This window comes from Amblyomma americanum, chromosome 4, assembly GCF_052857255.1.
Source record: "Amblyomma americanum isolate KBUSLIRL-KWMA chromosome 4, ASM5285725v1, whole genome shotgun sequence".
In the NCBI taxonomy this organism is placed as follows: Eukaryota; Metazoa; Arthropoda; class Arachnida; order Ixodida; family Ixodidae; genus Amblyomma; species Amblyomma americanum.
In genome coordinates, this window is record NC_135500.1 from 78,451,828 (window position 1) to 78,472,981 (window position 21,154).

At 43.6% G+C, this 21,154-nt stretch overlaps 1 non-coding gene and 1 pseudogene across 1 annotated transcript; both read left to right on the forward strand.

Moving 5' to 3' along the window:
• Window positions 1-12,374: 12,374 nt before the first annotated feature.
• LOC144130195 (uncharacterized) lies at window positions 12,375-13,381 on the forward strand (annotated as a pseudogene).
• Window positions 13,382-19,547: 6,166 nt separating this feature from the next.
• TRNAG-GCC (transfer RNA glycine (anticodon GCC)) lies at window positions 19,548-19,618 on the forward strand. The gene has a single exon. It is a non-coding gene; the product is annotated as a tRNA-Gly (tRNA).
• The last annotated feature ends 1,536 nt before the right edge of the window (window positions 19,619-21,154 follow it).

Sequence of the window (21,154 nt, forward strand, 5' to 3'; positions counted from 1 at the left end):
TTCGCGAACATCAGGTTGAAGTTGAGCTGAATATCCATATCAAAACAAACAAAGAAAAAGGACAATATTGTAACCCTGACCGCGTACACAACAAAGATGCACATAAACAATAGGAACAATAGACGATATAATACACCAAACCTATTTACATTGATGCCACAATAGATTCGAAAATGCACATGACAGATAATAACTGTTTCTTTGAGATGTCTTCTATACAAACATTTTTCTCTGCCAATGTGTTGAGGTAATTTTCTAGGTTATAGGATAAAGACTGTTTACGGTATAAAGTACGGCAAAAGGGTAGAAGCCAAGGTAAAAGACATTGGGTATTGTACACTGGTGTGTATTGATGTAGACTAAAGGCTGCAAGGAACAGTTGATTGTTTGTTTTAACTGCATTTTTGTATGCACATAACAATATGAACGGGTGCAATATATCAACAGACAAAATACCATATTGTTTAAAGTAAGGAAACGCATGGGAATGCCATGGTACATTTGCAATCAATCTGACAGCACGCTTCTGTGCAACTAAGATCTTGTGTTTGTTATGTTTCGTTGTGGTACCCCAGACACTTATACAGTAGGTAATGATTGGAAGTAAGTATGCATTATAAATAAGAATCTTTATCTTTGTTGGAAGTGTGTATCTATGTCGACACAGGGCACCATTGACTGGGTTCATTTTCTTGCGGATAGTGTTTATATGTTTGTCCCAACTCAGGGTTTCCGTGAGCACCATACCAAGGCATTTTATAGTGTCTACAATTTCAATTCTAGTGTCACCCAGCATGAGGTCAAAACTCATTGAGATAGGCTTGTTCTTTGGACGAAAGATAATGGCATTAGTTTTCTTAGCATTTAGTCTTAAGCAATTCTTTCTCGACCATTCGCACAAATATTCTAAAAATTGGTTTCAATACAGTAATAGATTTCTTTCATTATCACCGGGCAAAAGCATTGTGAGATCATCGGCGTAAGCTATTAAAGTCACAGGTAAGGGCATGTAAAATATATCATTAATATAGATATTGAAGAGTAAGGGGCCTCCAGAAAAAATAGGTTTTAATGTTGACGATGTGCGGTCATTGACAACCATTTGCATGCGGTTTTCTAGGTAGGATTCCATTAAGGATAAACCTATTCCTCTGATTCCATAATGGAGTAGCTTATGCAGTAGTAGACGATGGTGAACTAAGTCAAACGCCTTTGTAAAATCAATATAAATTCCAAGAACGATTTTTCGGTCCTCAAAAGAATCTATGATCAGTTCCTTTTGTTTATTAAGCGCGATCTCTGTTGACCTCCCTTGCCTGAATCCGTATTGACAGTCAGAAAGCACGGAGTGTTTTCCTAAAATATTGGTTATTCTGGTATAAATAATTTTTTCTAGGCCCTTGGATAGTACAGGAAGAACTGAAATGGGTCTATAATTGGACAGTTATGTTTTCCCACCATCCTTATATATAGCCACAACCTTAGCGATTTTCATTTGGTCTGGAAAAGTACCGGTGGAAAGAGCAAGATTGTAAATGCCTACCAGTACCGGTGCGAGTAAGTTAATCACATACTTAAAAGGCCTGATTTGAAAGCCGTCTTTGTCCTCTGCTTTACTAGTTTTTAGGTTTGTGAATACCGTTATTATTTCGTGCTCTGTTACAGGCTCAAAAAACATCGGCTCAGGAACACTTGGCGTTTGATAATCATACCCTGGGGCACCAGTAAAAGGACTGCAAAGGTCCTTTGTGAAAATAACAAAAAAACTGTTTAGTTCATTTCAAAGCTCTTCGCCCTTAATAAGTTTACCATCCCTTATGATACTATCAATTGCAGTCTTTGTATTAAAATTCAAAATTTTATTCAGATGATCCCACGGTTTAAAAGTTTCGCTGGGCGATCTAGAAAACTTTTTAGTAAAGTATGCAAGCTTTGCGTTGCGTAGCTCCTTGTTGAGGAGGTTGCGGAATTTTTTATACTGTTTCAGTTTTGCGAGATCCCTAGACTTCAGAAATTGCCCGTACAGCCTCTGTTTTTGCTTTATATTGCGCAGTAACTCTTCGGTGACCCATGGATTTTTTGCCCTACGTTTACGGCTACATACTAGTGGCAAACACCTGTCGTAAACTGCCTTTAGTTTAGTTAACAGAGTATCATATGCTTTGTTAACTTCCTGGAGACATTCATTATCCTCCCATGTTATCTCACTAACGCCAATATAAAAACGCTCAAGAGTGCTGTTGTCTATTCTTCTATAGTATGACGCAGTCCTTTCTGGTATCGGAGAAGAACAGTGGTCTGGGATGAAGGCAAACACAGGAAGGTGGTCGCTGACGTCGGACAGAATTGTTCCAGCATGCGTGTTCGTTTTATCGATGTTAGTGATGATGAGGTCAATTGATGTTGCAGTCGTACAGGTGATACGCGTTGGCACATCAATAAGATTGCAAAAACCGCAACTGTCGAGCATTGTGAGGATCTCTTCTTGTGACGCAGAAACAGTTATATCAACATTAATGTCACCACCGATAAATAACGTAATCTCATTCAATGACACATGGTCAAAAGGAATTTCTAGGGTACGCAGCAATGTATCAAAATTTCCATTGGGTGGACGATACAGCACACTATACATGTATTTCCCACTTTATACTGTTAAAATCTCGTAGTCTGGTGTAGATTCTGTAAAACTGCTATTTACATCGACATTGGGGGATTTCAGAGCCTGTATTGAAACACCACCGCCCCTGCGACCACATCTGGTGAGAACAAATTGACTATAATCATTTAGGTTTAGATAATTGGATTCATCGTGGTACCACGTTTCCGTGACCATGATCACATAAAAAGAAAAGTCAAGAGACTCAATTAATGACGCTATTTCTTCACTTTTGTTATTTGCAGAACGACAATTCAAATGAAAAACTTTGGCGCAACCCGGGTCAGTATTGCAGGCTAGCTCATTTAAGGCTAAGAAGGAAAGGAGATGCTGAGAAGTCATCTGGAAGGAAACAAACAAAAATGTACTGATGGATTCTTAGCTCAATTGATTTTGGCTATATCATCCATAGTGTTGATCTTGAGCAACGTGCTGTTCTCGCACTGACGCGCGTAGATCTGGCCATTGCGTACCCAGACAAACTTCCAACTCTTCTCCTTTATCCTGCCAATCGCTTTGCCAAGTAGTCGCTTCCGCTCTGGGCACAAATGTTCATTGACGTAAACCAAGTCTTTAGTCTGAAACCCAATATCTTCGCAGGTCAACCTGGCCTTTCGCGCCTTTTCGAGAACGGCATCTCGTTTCCGCCTGCTTGTGAATTGCACGACAATGTTTTTATCAGTTTCACTCTTTGCAACGGATGTTCTGTGCAGCACGTCGATATCAGAAGCAGAGATGCTTTCGCCGAGCTTATCACCCAGTGTTAGCATGAATTGTTCGAGTTTTTCGCTTGCTTGCACCGGTATGCCTTTGATTTCCAAGTTCGCGTTCCGCGAATACTGCTCACATTGTACCATCCGCTGCTCATGCATTTTTACTTGAGCAGTAAGCTACTCGCAGCATTGCTTCAATTTAGCATTTTCTTCTTTCAATGTTGCGTGTTCGTCTAAGGTTTTCTGGATGTTCACCTTGATTTCCTCATAGTTATCATTTATGAAGGTAAGGCTAGCCTTTATATTTTGGAGTTCAAAGTAATATGGGTAGGTCTGCAAATGGCATTTTCACAGCCATACGACATTATGAGATTTCTCAGGTCCCAGGCCGGTAAATCGTATTTGAGCAAGACAATGAGTAAAAAGGAATTACAGACAGCAGATGCAACAAAAAATTTGTTGTTGGCATCATAAATGAGCAGTGAGTGAAATACGAGAAATAATGTAAACCCTTCTTTGAATGAAAAATGATTACACACCTAATATCTTACAGACCAGTACAAAAGACGATTCATTGAGTAATATAAATGACAAAACTAGTACCATATACCAAGTAAAATACTATTAGCGGGATTGTAAAAACTGATGGAGAGCGCATTTAAAGGCACAGATATTAGGTGATTGCTTAATGCTAACTGGTAATGAGTTCCATAATGTAGTGGCAGTGAAACGAACTGTTTGCTTTCCATAATTAGTGTTAGGTTTAGGGAGTAAAAAGTTAATGTTATTAGCAAAACGCGTGTTGTTGCGACGCGGATTTTGATCACTGCTAGTTAACGAAAAAAGAAGTAGATTTCTAACAGATTTGTACATAAGGGTACATAACTTGAAGTCGATTATTTTGGGCACTGATAAAATATTGTATAATAGGAGCAGACGAGGGGCATTCGCAGAATTGTGACTATAAGTGATAATTCGAATTGCTCGATTTTGAATAGTTTGCAGAGAAGATAAATGCGAATGATACGTGTTTCTTCAACATGAAATGCAATACTGAATATAGGAGTAGATGAACGAGTAATAGAGGGAAATGAGAATGGGAACATGGAAATACGGGCGAACATTAATTAATACTCTAATACCATACGCTATATTTCGGGAAATAGATGAGATGTGGGTCTGAAATTTAAGATGTTTCTCCAGTACTACGCCTAAAAAGGATATGTGATCAGCAGAAAGAATTGAGTTTGAGACTATGCTAACAGACGGGATTTCGAAAAGAATTTTTTGAGGTGACCTAAAAACTATAAAGCTGGATTTGGATCCATTAATGAACAGCAAATTATTTCTGCACCAATCGAATACATTATGTGCATCAATGTTAAGTTTATCGACCACTTTATTTATATGTGAATCTGAGGTTAAGATTGTTGTGTCGTCAGCATAAAGAAAACAGTTGGAATTATAAAGACACCTAGGGAGGTCATTGATATATAATAAAAATAGAAGAGCGCCAAGAAGGGAACCTTGCTGAACTCCAACTTTAGTAGTCTTGAATTTTAAGTTTGTTCCCGAGATGAACACGGCTTGTTTTCTATTGAATAAATAGCTTCTGATTAGCGAAAGTGCAGGCCCAGTTATGCCGACAGCGTCAAGCTTATTGAATAAAATAACATGGTTGAGGGAATATAAAGCTTTGGAAAGGTCAATAAATAATGCACCAGCAAAGTAACCTGCGTCGATGTAGGATTTAATTTTATCGGTGAGAGCGATCACAGCTAATTCGGTGGAAAATCCCATTCTGAAACCGAAATGGTCAGGTGAGAGAATGTCAAATTTTGTTAAGTAATTGTTTATTCGGATAACAATGGCTTTTTCAAGAATTTTACTGAAAAACGATAAAAAGCGATTGGGCGGTAATTAGAAATTACTTGTTTATCTCCCTTTTTGAAGACTGGAATTAGCTTTGCCTTTGCCTGCGCAACTTAGCCTTGCCTGCGCTGCTACGGTACGGGCCACGTGCGGCGTGAATGTAAAGTTCCCCGCTGTACGAAATGTCGGCGGTACGGTCACACGGATACCGACTGTGTCCGCAGTTATGCGGTAGCTACGGGAGCTGTGTCGAAAGACGACTCTGCGGAACTCCTGATGGACTTAGCCGAGGCCGAGGAATCTGCAAAAGGCATATGGGAGCCCGAAAAGCACGCAGGCGCGACGGACCTTCGGGACCCTCCAGCAGCGATGGTGGGCGGAAGCCTGAAGGGGCAGAACCTTCGACAAATGGGATAGAGGCGTCGAGAAATGCAATAAGCGCGCCAGCGCTCCATGAAACCGACCCAGTGACTCCGAACGAGAACCATGACAAGAGCGGCGCCCGTACTACCAGTGGTCCTGCCCCAGCGAAGCGACCACATGCCCAGAGCGGAGCCGATGGAGACAAGGCGGCAGCCCCCAGTGTCGAGGAGCGGCCGGCAAAAACGACACAAGGACAGCGGCCATCCATCCGACCACGACCTAATGTGTCTACGGAGAGGAGAGCCCTCGACAAACCGCCCCCGCAGCCAGGCCTGGAACCAGCACCGGATGGCTCCGGTGGCGAAGAAGTCGTCTAGCCACGCGCTAGTCGGGAAGGGTAAGCACCATGTTCCCGGCCTCTTTCTTCTGTATGAAAATGGCTCCTGTGTCCCCCATAAAAGTCAGTACACTTAACGTCAGGGGACTGACAAGCAACAAGAAGCAGAGCCAGGTACACCGCATTTTAACTGAGCATGACATTGACGTCCTGGCAGTGCAGGAAACGAAAATTGACGGGGAAGATGTGACCGGGAACATGGTGTGACGTTTCACGTCTAGGTTTTTTGCAGTTGTGTCCCACGCTACAGGCACGTCTGCGGGCTGTGTCATTTTTGTTAAGAATTTACCTGGACTTCAGGTTCAGGGATATATGACGTGTCCATCGGGTAGGTGTGTTTTGGTTGACTTCGTGTACAACAAAAAATATTGGCGCAACATATGTGTGTACGCTCCAAATGCGGTGGATGAAAGGACAGTTTTTTTTTTCAAAACCTACAAAAGTACTTAATTTGTGAGAAATCTCTGAACATCATGGGTGAGATCATTTGCGTTCTGAGCGGTTGTGATGAAACCACTGCACGGGCGTTTAGGGACAGAAGCACTGAGGCACTCTCAGAGGTTATAGTGACGTGCAACCTCGATGATGTGGCGGAATGTTTAGAAGGCGAGCGCTGTGTGAGGTTCACATATTTTCAGCGGTCAAGCCATGCACGGCTAGATCGCATTTATGTGTCGCCGGATGTTATTTCAAAATGCAGTACCTACAGTGTAGTACCGGTATCATTTTCTGATCATTGTTTAGTGGAGTGTGGGATACGGACAAAGAAAAGAAGAAATCAGTTTTCTTGGGAGATGTGGAAAATAAATAATACGATCATTACAGGCGGCATTTTTAGCAGGAAAGTGAATGAAGAAATCGGATTAGAGACGAGCGGGGAACTGAAAGTATGGCAGCAGTGGGAACTTTGCAAACAGCAAATAAAGATAGCAGCGATCGAAAGGTCAAGCTGTATACCACAAGAGGAGAAGCGTGAGGAAGAAAATTTAAGGTCGTTACTGGCTAGACTTCTCGAAAACGAAACCGAAGAGCCTGGAAAGTGGATGGACGACATTAGAAAAATAAAACACAAGATTGAAATCTTCGGAGAAGAACGCTATCGTGGCGCGCTTGTGCGGGCTAGGGCGCAAGATGTAGCAGCTGGGGAGACACCGTCAAAACGAGCGCTAGGAATGGGAAAAACAGACGCTCAGCGAAGCCACATTTAAAAGATTGATTGGAGTGGGGCGTTATCTGGAGAAAGCGGTCATATCCAGCATGCATTTCTTGAATATGATCAGGTGTTGTTTGCGATGCAAGAAATGGATGTGAGCGCGTTCAAGGAAAAGTTTCTTGGCGCTTTACCGCGATTAGATGACGACCAGAAAGAAAGGTTGGAGCTGTCGATAACTGCGTCAGAGGTCGAGCATGCGATAAAAAATTTGAACCTTGGAAAATCACCTGGACCTCATGGATTAAGTGCGGCTTTTTACAAAGGATATAAACACGAAATAGTGCCAGTACTGACAGCAGTGTATAATGAAGCCTAAAAAGTAAATGAATTGCCTCCGTCTTACGGTAAATCCAACACTCTTAATTCCTTAATATGATGAAGCAGAAAAGTTACAACAGGTAACAGCATATCGACCTATCGCACTCACAAACGTAGATTAGAAAGTTTTCATGAAGATTTTAGCCCGGAGACTACAGAAAGTTATTCAAGATATAGTCGGTCCTCACCAGACATGTAGGATCAAAGGACGCTCCATTGTTACCAATATTCATAGAGCGAGGTGTGTGCTTGAATGTTGTGATCATACAAATAACGGTGTGCCATACTTCAGCTAGATCTTGAGAAAACATTTGATTGTGTTTCACACGAAATCCTGTTCTGCATTCTCGACCATGTAAATGCAGGGTTCATTATTCGCGAGGGAGTGGCCTTGGCGTACCGGAGCTGCACGACAAGATGAACTGCAAATAAGAGTTTGTGGCCCCGATCGTCCTGCAGCGTTCGGTGCGCCAGGGTTGTCCCCCTTAGCCCCCTTCAATTCTGCATTTACATCGAAGCGTTGTGTTTGAATATCATGCAAAATAAAAAGATTCGTGGCTTCCGGCTTCAAGCGGCAGAAGTTAAGCTGCTGGCCTATGCGGATGATGTCGCAGTGTTCACGGTGAATCGGGAAGGTGTAACCGAGGCCGTAGCATGTGTACAAGAATTCACCAAAGTCACAGGGAGTAAAGTGAATTGGTCAAAGTGCCCGGGGCTTTGGCACGAAGAATGGCCAACGAAACCCGACCATTTTGCAAACATGTCCTATGTGGCGACCCCAGTAAAGTACTTGGGCGTCCCACTAGACGGTTATCGCGATAACGAACCGTACGCAAGCCACGTGTGAAAAGGTGGAGAGGTGGAAAAGGCAACATCTGTCAATTTTCGCAAGGGCCACAGTGTGTAATCTGTTTTTTATGTCTAGGTAGTGGTACGGGATGCAAGTGTTGCATTGTGCAAGGATGAACGTACAGAGACTGCACCGTATCTTTGCCGTTTTTGTGTGGGCTGCGGGCTGGGAACGATGCAGCCGGACGAATTTGTTTATGGGGGTCAAGGACGGTGGCCTGAGTCTGGGGCACTTATTTCTACGGCAGATCGTAAGCAGATTTTTTTTTTGTGCGTGATGTAAGTGATCCGTTTTTGCGCACTGTGTGCCAATTAAGGCTTGGAAATGCACTGCCGGATTTTGTTGTCTCAACCGAAAGTTTATCGGGACGTATATTTGGTTACTTTAGAGAGGTTGTCGCGAGTGTTCGATTCCTATCTGTTCGGTTTTCGTATGAGTACTTTTCTTCTGTTAGCAGGAAGAAGTTGTATAGGGATTTGTGCGATGTAGTTCTTCCAGAACCTATGTACAGGGCCGTATACAGTGGAGGCCTGGGACGCGACGTACTTAAGCGTGTGAAGGTGATGCAGGTGCCACCAAGTGCAAAAACATTCTTCTTTAAGTTACATACCGGAACACTAACAATAAAGAAATTTTTGGAGGGGAAGCATTTATTTCTACCTTGGGGATCACATTGTTTAATCTGTAAAAAACCGGAGACAATAGACCATGTTTTTTTGCATTGTTGGGAGGGGGTATACTTCTGGGACATCTTGTAGAGGACCTTGAAAAAGGAATTTCCGCTACAGTTTCATGGAATACGGTACTTGCCTGTAGAGAGTGAGGATGGGACACGATTCGGCCTTATTATGCTAATGGGCCTCCACTGTATATGGCGCTCCAGAATTGCAGGATATCATTGCGATCCTGATGCACGTCCAGCACGGATCTATTTTCAGGAGTATATGCATAAGTAAAATGAAATTCAGAAACTCGCTCCTGAAGCTCCTGAGTGGCTCGAAAGAGTAGAGCCATTGGTGGCGCTTAGAGAGTTTTGAGTTTTAATATGACGAAGCCACAACCCACCAGGCGGATGGTGTTAAATATTGTTTATTGTGCCGTGTAAGTGTATTTGTGTACTGTGGTTCTTGCCGAGGTTAGGCCATAAAGAATAAAAGTGTCGGTGGTTCAGTGTTAGAATACTCGCCTGCCACGCGGGTGGCCCGGGTTCGATTTCCGGCGACGCAGTTACTTTTATTGAAGCAGTGCAGCCTTTTTATATTTTTCCGTAATTTTCGTGGCCTGCGTCCTAACAGTGCGGTTTTGATCTTGTATTTTTCTTCGTATTCTTTATGTGACGCCGAGACACGGCAGGCGGGGAAGCCGCCTCCCTAGCGCAGCAATGTGTTTGTGTAAGTGTGTTCCTGTTTTCCGCGGTTGTGGGTGGAAGTACCAAGCAGAGGTAGTTCCAAGGTCTGGACAGGCCGGCGGAGGACTGCCTAGCGGTTTTCCCGGTGCCTGCAAACGGACTAGTGGATTGGCGACGCCGCACAGAGCACACTGTGAGTCGAAGTGTTTCGTCTGTTATGGTGGGCACTGTACAGATCATATGTCAGCTATTCCTCACGCATGGCGATAAAACTTGACACAGCTTTGCGCATAGCAACATTGAATGTGAGGGCTCTTGGTGCTCGTAGGCGCCAATGCCAACTTAATCGTCTTCTTGCTGACAATGCGCTGGACATTGTAGCTGTACAGGAGACGAAGATTGAAAGTGAGGAGTTTACTGGGCGTATGGTGTCCACCTTTAGTGCGTTCTTTAACGTCTGTGTTTGCCATTCTGTTGGCACCTCGGGTGGGTGCGCCCTTTTTCTGCGCAATAATTTAGGCATCAGTGTGGAGTCGATTTTTTCTTGTCCAAGTGGACGCCTTCTTGTAGTTGACTTTTCTTTTTCGAAGTTATACTGGCGCATTATATGCGTGTATTCACCGAACGTTGACTCGGAACTACAAGAATTTTTTAACAGATTGAAGTCTTACATTGTTTGTGATAGAGTGCTGTTGCTTTTGGGCAATTTCAACTGTGTGCGTGCCGCTGCCGATCGAGTGAAGCGTCCGCCTGGGCGTGATAGGAGTGCACAATTATTAAACGCTTTGGTTAATGACAACAGCTTAGAGGATATTGGCAGCATATTTACCTGCGGTAATAGACCGCTATACACACACTTTCAACGGGATAGCCATGCCAGATTGGATAGAATTAATGCATCTGTTGAACTTGTGCCCCTTTGCACAGGTTACAAAGTTGAACTTGTGGCGTTTAGTGATCATTGTCCTGTGATATGAAGTTTCGGTGTGAAAGAAAGGTGTACGCGCTTCAACTGGAATCTCTGGAAATTCAATGCCAAACTCTTGGAGGACGAGGGATTTTTAAAAGCCATCGTAAATGAAATGCAGAGGCTGCTCGAGGAGCGGCCCAGTCTTTTTGCCGTTCAGTGGGAAGACTTCAAAGAGTGGCTAAAAACTAAAGCCATAGAAAAGAGTTGCTCCAACCGACACAAAGAAAAGCAAGAAGAAAAAGCAGCGCGCGAGCAACTGCAGTTTTTATTAAGCATGGAAATCTCTGAGCCCGGGAGATATGCAAAAGATATAAGGGATGTGAAAAGCCAGCTTGAAAGACTTGACAGTGAAAGGTATAAAGCAGCAGTTATACGCGCAAGGGCACAAAAACTGTGGGCCGGTGAAACACCGACAAAGCGAGCCTTAACAGATGAAAAGCGGTACGCTAGACAGAAAGAAATGGTGCTGAAATTTCATGTGATGCCAATGTAATCCAGCAGTCATTTCAAAAGTACTTCAACGGCCTTCTTGGCCAAGTAAGAGAGATTGGTGATGCTTTCTCTTCAGACTTTTTGTCGTTCATGCCAAGACTTGAGGACGATGTAAAGGAGAGGCTTGAGGTACCCTTAACTGAGAATGAAATAGAATCTGCAATTGAGGACTTACAGACCGGTAAAGCTCCAGGACCTGATGGGCTGGGCGCCGAGTTTTACAAAACATTTAAGCCCATAGCCGCTCAGTTACTGCTAAGAGTGCTGGATAAGGCGTATGAACGTGAGCATGTACCGCTGTCATTCACCACATCGCACATTGTGTTGATCCCAAAATCAGATGACCCAGAGAAGCGTTTGTTGGTGGGTTCCTATTGCCCGATAAGCCTCACCAACGTTGACTACAAAATATTCATGAAGGCCCTAGCTAGGAGATTCCGGAGCGTAATAACAAAATTGGTTGGACCGCACCAGACTTGCGGAATTAAAGGACGCAGCATTGCCACGAATGTACACGTCGCACATACTGTATTGGAATGCTGTGATGAAATGGGGAACCGCATTGCTATGATGCAGCTGGATTTGGCAAAAGCCTTTGATCGCGTGTCGCATGATGTACTTTTTCACATACTATAGCACGGGAACGTTGGCCGCATTATCATAGAAGGCGTCAGAATGGCATATGCAAACTGTACCACACGCATTATTCTAAATGGCGACCTCACAGATAGGCTGGTAGTGCGTTCGTCAGTAAGGCAGGGATGTCCGCTGTCGCCCCTTTTGTTTGCGGCATACCTAGAGCCACTATGTTTAGCTATTGCCAAAAGTGACCGCATCTCAGGCTTTCGATTGCAGTCGGCACATGTCAAAATCCTCGCTTACGTGGACAATATCGCAGTCTTCTGTTCCAATCGAGACAGTATTACTGAAGTGATCTGTATTGTTGATAAATTTTGAAAGCAAACAGGGTGTATGGTAAACTGGGACAAGAGCTCTGGATTTTGGCATGGTGACTGGGAAACGAGGCCTGATCACTTCTCCCGGCTGCGATGGTCTTGCCTGCCAACGCAATATCTCTGCGTCCCTCTTAACTGTTATCGAGACACAAGTGAAAGTTGGAACGAGCAATGCTCAAGGGCGAGGGAGAAAGCAGATGCATGGCAAGGAAGGCAGTTATCAATGTTTTCACGCGCCTCCATCTGCAACCTTTTCCTTGTTTCGAAAATGTGGTACATGATGAATGTTCTGTGTGCGAGTCGGGCCAGCATTCAAAAGATGCATCGCGTGTTTGCTGTGTTTATTTGGGCGTCAATCTGGGAGAGAACTAGCCGTACCAATTTGTTTCTTTCGGTTAAACGAGGAGGGCTCGGCCTCGTGCACCTATTCTTGCGCCAAGTTGTGTCGCGTTTTATCTTTCTCCGAGATCAAATGGATCCTTTTCTGCAGACTGTTATCCGAGTAAGGTTGCAGAGACTCCTCCTAGAAATCGTTGTCTCATGCTGTGAAGGTATGTGCGGTGCTGTCAATGGGTGCATGCGAGAAGTTGTACTTTCTTTTCGACTACTGTACGCGCGTTTTTCACTTGATTACTTGTGTAATGTTTCCAAAAAAGAGTTGTATAAGAATCTTGTGGAAACAATGCTGCCGATTCCCATTTATCGTTTACCGCACCATGGAGGCCCAGGACAAGACGTCTTAAAACGTGTTAAAAGAATGCCGGTTAAACGAATCGTAAAAACATTCTTCTTTAATTTACATTGTAATACACTTCCTGTTAAGACGTGGCTGCATGAAAAGGGGATTTTCGTCCCATGGACGACCAACTGCCTACTATGCAAAAAGCCTGAAACGGTGGAGCACGTGTTTCTTGAATGTTGGGACCCAATTTTTTATGGGATGTCCTCCAACGAACCGTGAAAAAAGATTTTCCCCTGCATCCGTACGGCATCAGGTTTTTGCCGATCACAAACGAAGGAGGCGTGCCAAATGATTTAATCTTGCTCCTGGGCCTCCACAGCCTTTGGAGGATACGAGTGCAAGTGCGACATGCCGATGTTAATGTCCGTTCGGTGCGAGAAAACTTTATTGAAAGTGTTGTGAGCCTGAGAGAAGTGTATCGTGCGCAAGCTGAACCGCCCGAATGGATCTCTGTTCTGGACGACTTAGTTGTCTTGAGAAGATTTTAACCTCTCCCGTGTCAGCCAAGTAGGCTGCTGCTGTTTTTATCCTTTCTACTTTTGTTTTAGCATGTAAGAATCGGCAATAAAGAAAAAAAAAGTCAGTGGTTCAGTGGTAGAATACTCGCCCTGCCACGCGGGTAGCCCGGGTTCGATTCCCGGCCGACCCAGTTCCTTTTTATTTTTAATTCTGGCAGCGTATATCACACAGTTGAACGGCGCTCATACTGACCTCGAAAGCGCCGGAACGCAAGGCGAGCTTTCAACTTCGTGCAACCCTTCTCAGTAGTGGTATTGTGTGTGTTTCAATGGCCTACTGCACAGGGAGATCAGTACATCCATTCGCTGTCGCTATTGATATAGTATCTGGTGTTTAACGTAAAGCGACACAGAGACTATGAGGAGGATGGTGGACGAGTCCACATGCACTTATATCTCCTGGGATTCTTTAATGTCAAGGTAACCCCAAAATGTTGCAACAAGGTTGTTTTTTCTTTGTTTTCTTGAAACATGATTGCTCTGTTGAGAGGATCATTTTATCTAACATCTCAGCAGCATTATTATTTAGCATTCAAATGACCTTGCCGTATACGGCAAGCATATATGCTTATTGCAACATTTAAACTCCACAAATGCAGCATTCTCTAAAATAATGAAGTTAGCATGAAAGAGCCTTGAGTCCCGCTGATTGTAAAATTGCAGAGCTTATCAGTGTCTTTCAAGGCCCTACATGGAAGGCAACGCCAGAGCTTCACAAAACACCACCACCAATACAGCAAGTGGAGGAGGAGGTAAAACGCCAGAGAAATACAAGCAAGTCGCTTTCTAAAAAAATATGATGGTGCTTAGCTAGATTATATAGCAATAATCGATGGTGCCATAAGCGATAGAGGTGAGTCGGCTGTAAGCAAACTTTTGTCACAGAATAACAGGGTTCTGCATGCAATCTAAGGCAGTCATAATCTAACTGATTTAATTTCAAAGTGCTAATAGTTGGGAACAATATTACAGTAAAAACCATGGGAAAACTTTCTCGGACAAAATTCTTGAAATACATTTGTAACGTTATTTTATAGTTTTGGCTCAAAGATTATAACAACACTACAATAGTGTAGAGTTTCGACGGTGAAATTGTTTTTATAATAAGCAAAATATTATTTTCAATACCCAAACTAAATAGCATTTGCAAAGTAAGGTTAGCAAAATGTTTACTTCAAACGTTACAATAACGTTAAAATATGAAGATTAGGCGGGCTTTTTAAAATGATTTTAAGAGAATGATTGTTTCTTTTTTTGTCGGCGGATATCGCATTCGGCGAAAGATTTAGTGACTTTTTTTCGGGGATTTAATCGCGCAATCTTGTGCGGCCAAAAGTCACTTAGTCTACATTGTGTTTTTGTCAATTGGTTTTACAGTTTTCAAAGTGCGAATGGGAATACTTGGACCAGAGTTTGTGGAAGAAATTGTTATCGTTAGTAAGAAAGTATGGCGAATTAAATGAGACACCCTGCAGACAAAAACTCTAGAAGTTTACGTCCAGGAACTCGGCTGTCATGTTATCGTTGGGTTGTCGCTGTGGATTAAGCGAGAGGATGTTGCAACACATGGCCTGCGTGTTGGTGGCAGCGATGAAAAAGGCGCTTAGTCGGCGCGGTATGAAATTTAAAATTGGTTTTGGAGGATAGGACATGGCGCAATATCTGTCTCACACATCGGGGGACACATGAACCACGCCGTAAGGGAAGAGATAGAGGAGGAAGTGAAAGAAAAAAGGAAGAAAGAGGTGCCATAGCGGAGGGATTCGGAATATTTTCGACCATCTGGGGATCTTTAACGAGCACTGACATGGCATCCAGAAATTCTTTTTAATGAAGAAAAAATTTGAAATTCAAAATTGGTATTTGAGGAAAGGAAATGACGCGGCAACTGTCTCGCATATCTCGCTGGACACCTGAACTCCACCCTAAGGAAGGGATAAAGAGGGAATGAAAGAAGAAAGGCAGAATTAGGTGCAGCAGTGGAGGGCTACGGTTGGTTGGTTGGTTGTGAAACTTTATTTCCAGCGGATATAGAGGAGCGACACGAAGTCGCCCCCCGCTTAAACGGCGGCCGCTATCCCTTGGGCAGCGGCGGCGTCTTCAGCCAGCTGGAGGAGCTTGATCTGTATCCCCGGGTCGGGGCTGAGCAATAGAGCCTCCCAATGAGCAGAGTCGGTAATGAAGTGACTCGCGGGTAGGGACTGCGGGCAGTTCCAGATCATATGATTTAGATCGGCTTTCGCATTACAATTTTTGCATTTGTTTGAGTAGAGTCCTTCCGAATAGAAGCTACACAATTGGGGATTTGGATAGGTGTTAGTTTGAAGTTTACGCCAGGCTTTGGCCTGTTGCTTGGAGAGCGTTTTATCTGCTGGGGGGAATCTGAGTCTTGCAATCCTGTAGTGCTGCAGGATTTCTCTGTAAGAAAACAGCCTGTCCTTGCCAGAGTATAGGGCGGGTGGGCTGCACGACCCAGCTCGGCGGGACAGTTCTCGAGCTAGGTTATGAGCCGCCTCATTACCAGCAAGGGAAGCATGAGCAGGCGTCCAGATTAGGCGAATGCGCCGCGTGGGCTGATAATTTAGCAGAATCCGTGCTGCTTGTGGGGAGATTCTTCCAAACGTGTGGTTACGTATTGCCAATTTTGAGTCGCTGACAATGGTTTCTGGCGAGGATCCCACAATGGCTAGAGCAATGGCTGTTTCTTCTCCAACATGTGTGTGTTGAGTGCGTATAGTGCCCCCAGTTATGAGTGTACCACGTTCCGTGGTGACCACAGCTACCATCTTGTCAGCCGAAGAATCTGCCGCATCTACATATACCACAGAGGTATCATTAAGAAAGCGTTTGCCTAATGATTTGGCTCTCTCTGTACGACGTTCAGCGTGGAAATCTGGGTGCATGTTCCGAGGTAGTGGAGGAATGACCAGAAGCTGGCGTATATGTTTGGGAAGGTCAGTTGTGGGTCCGCCTTGTCGTTCGTATGTTATGCCTAGTGTGGACAGAATGTGTCTGCCAGTTGGTGTGGCCGATAGTCGTTCGTACTGCGAGACGGTTACCGCTTCAATAATCTCGCTTAGGGTGTTATGAAGACCGAGACCTAACACTTTCTCAATCGCTGTGTGCATGGGTAGCCCAACTGCCTGTTTGACGCATTTTCTGATTATGGCCTCCACTTTTTCTTTTTCAGCTGACTTGAGATGTAGGTAAGGGCATACGTAAGCTATGCGGCTTATCACAAAGGCTTGTACTAAACGGAGAGTATTGCTTTCCTTCAAGCCCGAGTGGCGGTTACTAATGCGGCGAATGAGTCGCATAATTTGCTGCGAGGTTCCCTGTAGCTTCCGAATTACGTCACCATTGAAGCCGTGTTCTTGTAGAATTAGGCCCAAGATTTTAATTTTGGGCACTCGAGGAATGGGGACTCCGCGAATACTGAGTTCGATGGCCGGTGGTGTTTGCGCAAGGGCTACGGAATAATTTCGACCACCTGGGGATCTTTAACTTGCACTGATATCGCACAGCACGCGGCCGCTTTTTGCGTTTCGCCTCCATCGAAACGCGGCCGCCGCGGTCGGGGTCGAACCGGGGTACTATGCATGGTTTTAAGTCACTGTCCTGCATGCGACTGATAAAGCTACTTAACCAACTAACTCCTCTTAGCGGGTCGTGGTTGTAAACAGATGATATATATATATATATATATATATATATATATATATATATATATATATATATATATATATATATATATATATATATATATATATATATGTTACGAACGTAGGTTGCGTTGGCTCCGCAGAATAAAGATTTAAGAGAAGTGGGCACTTCTACAAAGACACTTTTATTTATCAACGTTTCGACCGCGGTGCGGTCTTCTTCAGGACAGTCCTGAAGAAGACCGCACCGCGGTCGAAACGTTGATAAATAAAAGTGTCTTTGTAGAAGTGCCCACTTCTCTTAAATCTATATATATATATATATATAGCAGGTAGACAATAGGTGGGTATTCCCGGTCTACAGATGCGTGGGAGCTTGAAGAGCAATCCCTCAAAGCGCGAAACCCATTCTCAAATTTGACGGTGTGTAACAGTTACTTAAGAGTAAGCTAGCTATACCTCGTATGCGAATTCTGACAATTTTTGGTTGAAGCCTAATTTCCGAAATCGAATTCGGCGTACTTTCATCGCTTTTTTTTTCGGCTTAAATCGAGAAGTTCAATCTCTATATATACCCTTATTTGCAATGATTAATCTTAGAGCATCATTACAAAGTAGCATGTAAGTTTACTGGCACTTATATGACAGTTTTAAAGTATTTTTCAAATGTTTGGTAATATCTGGAGTGCGGTGACATAGTATAGCACAAGGGCGTTTTTCCAGTTCAGATACATCGAAAGGCCGGGGTTCGTTTCTGTGGCCTTGTGATCAGCAGAACAAAATATGCGAAATGTGAACATCCCGCATCAGTGCTCACATTTCTTTATTCTTCCGTTCTTTAGTAATGACTTTCGTTCCTGTGGCTATATAGACCATGAACTGCCCGCATACATGCTTGGTTCCGTTTTTATTCTTGGGGAATGGGAAGGGAAAGGATTCTTTTCTCAAGTTTTTATTTTATTAAACAACATATCTTGCATCTTGAAGAACGAGGCGATTTGATAGGGCATATGAGATCTCTATGTAATGCGTGAATTAATGAATATGCGCTTGAGGTGAGGGACATTGAAGTAAAAATATAAGTTGCCTTAAACAGTGTGTTATGCAGGCATTGCGGACTCAGGGTGCAGAAGAGTATTCTGTAGAATTAATGGAAGATATCTATAGCGTGCGCACAACTACCACAGTCCCCCATTAGGTGAGTAATAGATCTCCGATAAGAAAGTGTACCAGAGAGGGAGACATTATCTCACCAATGCTATTCACCGCCTGTTTACATGAGGTACTCCGAGGTCTGGACTGGGAACAGTTGGGGTTAAGAGTAAATAAAGAATGGCATAGTAATCTGCGATTCGCTGACGACATTCTCCTGCTAAGTCACCCAGGAGACGAATTGCAACGCGTGATGAATGAGTTACACAGACAGAGCAGAACGGTGTGTTTAAAAATTAACATGAAGAGAACCAAAGTACTGTTCAACAGTCTAGAAAGAGAACCGCAGTTCACAATTGGCAGCGAGGTGCTGGAAGTGGGAAAAGAATACGTCTATTTAGGGCAGGTTTTCACTGGAGATCCGAATCACGAAAGCGAAATGCTTGAAAAGTAAAAATCGGTGGAGCGCATTTAGCAGTTTCTCTGCGATCATGAATGCCAGTTTATCGATATCCCTCAAGATAAAAGTATATATCAGCTCTATCTCACCAGTACTCACCTATAGAACAAAACGTGGAGCATAACGAAAAAGATTAAACCTAAGTTATGCACAGCGCAGCGAGCTATGAAAAGAAAAATTATAAGTGTAACGTTAAGAGACGGGATAAGAGCAGGGCGGGTGAGGGATCAAACAGGCGTTAATGACATCCTAGTCGAAATAAAAAAAAAACGAAATGTGCTTGGGCATGTCATGTAGTGCTAAGGCAAGATAACCGATGGTCCTTAAGAGTAACGGACTGGATTCGAAGCGAATGCAAGCGTAGCAGGGGGCGGCGGAAATTAAGGTAGGCGCATGAGATTAAGAAGTTCGCGAGGATAGGGTGGCCATCACAGATGGCACAGAAAAGGGTTAATTGGAGAGGTAAAGGAGAAGTCATGCTGATGATGAAGCTGTGCAACAATGAATCGCCGACGTTTAGCGAAAAACATATACCCAGCAGGTACGGCGATCGAACATCGGCTCATATATGGGCGTGTATCAGTCCAACGGTACTACTGTTGTTGACCGCTGAGAATTCCAGCAAAAATTTCGCGCTTGGCCCATTAAACGCACTGCATAGCACAATAATCTGCAATATAGCTATATTCAAGCTACGCTAGTGGCGCATTGGCCGGAAGGTCCGCGTTGCTACGACAGTTGCCCCCCGACGAAGAGACGCGTCTCTGCTGAAGACGTTCGTCGCCCGTGTGACCCAGATAGGGACGGCATTGCGCAAATGCACTCGCCACGTGCAGAATCGGCCTTGAGGACGCCACCGTCAGCGTCGGTGGTTCAGTGGTAGAATACTCGCCTGCCACGCGGGTGGCCCGGGTTCGATTCCCGGCTGACGCACTCTTTATTGTTTTTCTTTTTAAAAACGTCAAGCGCAGCTTTCAACAACACTCTTACCAAGCACAACGCAACAGCCACGGCACGCAAGCCGTTTAATGTCCCAATGCGGCACGTGGGCTGTGAGGAAGGCGTGTTAGAGAACTGCCCATTTATTTCGGTCACCTGGGGCTCCTTAACGTCCAGGTAACATCAAAATGTTACAGCAAGGTTGATTCTTTCATTTCGGCACAAGTTAATAAATTGTTTGTAATTTCGTTTACTGCTAACGCTTGTGCAACATTATGTGTTAAAGGTAATATACTTTTATTTTCATTCATTCAAATACCTACATACCACCTTTTTACCAAAATAACGCCATTATTGAAGGATGTGACATGAGCCGCATAGTTATGTGGGCAATAATGAAATCTATGTAACAAAACTAAAGCGGTGCATGCAAGCTATGGCAGGCATGATCTAACAGATTAATTGCGAAGGACTACCAGTTGAGGCAGAGCTTTACTGTAAGAATAATGGGGAAAGTTCGCGAACACAGTTCTCGAAATATGTTTGTAATGTTGATTTATAGTTATGCCTCAAAGATTGCATACATATTTAGAACCCGGAATAAAAAATGCTGATTTCAGCGATGAAGTAATGCTTATAATAAACAGGGAACATATTTGTTCATAATTAGAATTAATTAACATTTGTAAACCAAGGTTAGCAATATGTTTACTTTCAACTTTTATATAGTGTTTCCGATAGAACATACAGCTATTAGTAGGAATTTTTGGTTTCCATTGTTTGAAAATTGTGCGGAACTTTTTTAGGTGCTTATATAGGAAAGAAAGTATATATTTTTTTATTGTCCAATATTGCCGTTGGCGAAAGCTGCACTGACTTTTTTCGGTGATTTAATAGGATAATCATGTGAGCTAAAAAGTCAGAATCTATTTAAATACCTTTATCAATTTGTTCAGCAGTAATGAACTTGCAAATATGAAGACTTGGAGCTGAGCTTGTACAACGGCTTGCTATCGTTATTAAAACAGTAAGACAATTAATGCAACAGGCGGCAGACAAAAACGCAAGTGGAAGTTTACGTCCAAGAACTAGGTTGGCATGTTGGGTTGTGGCGCTGGGTTGTGCGAAAAGGCCTTGCAGCACATGGTCTGCGTGTTGATGGCGGCGACGAATCGGCAGCTCAGTCGTCCCCTGAACATGATACTTTCTTTGGCCTATGCACGTTTTCGTTACAATGTGCTACGTACATTTGTTGAACCTACTTAACAGAGTAACTCCTCTAGGTCGGTCATGTTAGTGACTGAACGATGATAATTTATCTAGCAGGCAGTGAAGAGGTGCTTCTTCTATGTCTGCATATGCTTGGAAGCTAGCGGAACAATACCTCACGTCGCACAAATGCGCTGCTTATCCAACAATACCACTGATGCATGACACCGACGGCTTACTGACTTCGTTTATTCCCAATTTCGACTGAGCTAACCCTTACTAAACGGTGAGCTACCTATGCCTCGCATGCCAAGAATGCTG